The sequence below is a fragment of the Palaemon carinicauda genome, chromosome 18, assembly GCF_036898095.1.
Source record: "Palaemon carinicauda isolate YSFRI2023 chromosome 18, ASM3689809v2, whole genome shotgun sequence".
NCBI lineage: Eukaryota > Metazoa > Arthropoda > Malacostraca > Decapoda > Palaemonidae > Palaemon > Palaemon carinicauda.
Genome location: NC_090742.1, coordinates 99,528,033 through 99,529,682, shown reverse-complemented (window position 1 = coordinate 99,529,682; position 1,650 = coordinate 99,528,033).

The following is a 1,650-nucleotide window of genomic DNA, read 5'->3' as shown; positions in this document are numbered from 1 at the left end:
GTAATACATCCAATGTATAATTCCAAAATTATAATATAGAACATAGGCTTTGCAGAAGAAAGAAGTCTGACTTTTTTTGGTATGCTTTGTTCCTTGTCAGGTGAACAAATAATTCAATATATTGATATATTTTTTTCAGAAATATAACATTGTTTATTTTTGAGGGGATAATCTAGAACTTTGGTTTTGCAGAAGAAAAATTTTAACCTTGAACTTAAAGTGGACATAAGTCCTAAAGACATTTCCCTTTTGTACATTTTTTCTTCTTTCTTATCTTTGGTTTTCTTCCATGTTCCACTCTTGCATAATTATTTTTTCAATGTCCGCCAGATTTTCTCCTTTTTCAAATCCATCTTCCTATAATTCTTCCTTTTCTTCTCCCGCTTCTTGTTCGTCTGGACTATTGTCTCTCTCCATCTGTTTCTCCTTATGGTCGTATCCGACTCTCTCTTCCTCTTGGTCAACATCATGATTGTCTTTGGCACCGCTCATTTTATTGACGTGGAGAAGGCATACGATCGAGTACCACGTCAGGAGCTTTGGAAATGTATGAGAGAAAAGTGAGTCCCTGAGAAATGCTTAAGAATAACCCAAAATATGTATGAGAAGGTACAAGTAAATGTTAAGAAAAGTATAGGCCTAACATAATGTTTTCCAGTAAATGTGGGACTACATCAGGGGTCTGCATTGAACCCTTAACTATTTGATCTGGTCATGGATGTAGTAACACAAAAGGTATTAGAGATCAGTCTCCTTGGTGTATGCTTTTTGTTGATGACATTAGACTATGTAGCACTAAGCAAGAGGTACTAGAAGAGAAAATGGAGGAGTGGAGAAGAGAAATGCAAAATAGAGGATTGAAGATTAGCAGGAAAAAGACAGAGTATTTGAGATTGAAAAATGAGGAGAATAAGGAAGTTAGTTTACAAGGAGAGAGATGGTGATCTGGGGGCAGAAATACACCACACAATACAAGTAGGATGGAAGAATTGGAAAAAAAATAGGCATGGAGTACTATGTGACAGGAAAATATAGGTTAAGTTGAAAGGTTAAGTACACAGGACCGTTATGAGACGGCAATGATGTATAGAGCGGACACGTGGGCAACACAGAAGAGAGAAGAGAAGAAACTGGATGTGGCAGAGATGGGAATGTTGAGATGGATGTGTGGGGTGACAAGGAGAGATAAGATACTGAATGAGGTAATTAGGGGCACTACAGGAGTTAGAGAACTATCAGATAAGACTCAAGAAAGTAGACTGAGGTGGTATGGTCATGTCATGGGAAGATATGAACAGTATATTGGGAGGAGGAGTGATGGAAATGGAGGCACAGGGAACAAAAAGGAAAGGGGGATCAAAGCAAAGGTGGAGGGACTATATCAAGGATGACCTTCGATCAAAGGGATTAACCGGTGATGAAGTGTGGAATAGAGGTATATGGAGAACACTGGCCAGAAACATCGACCCTACATAGAAGAGGGAAAGAATGCAGACAAAGAAGAATACAGTATATATATATATATATATATATATATATATATATATATATATATATATATATATATATATATATATATATATAGACTGGTCACGTGGTCGAGTTCAAGAAAACATCCATTTCTCAACAAATATTCAACTTAGCGGAGAT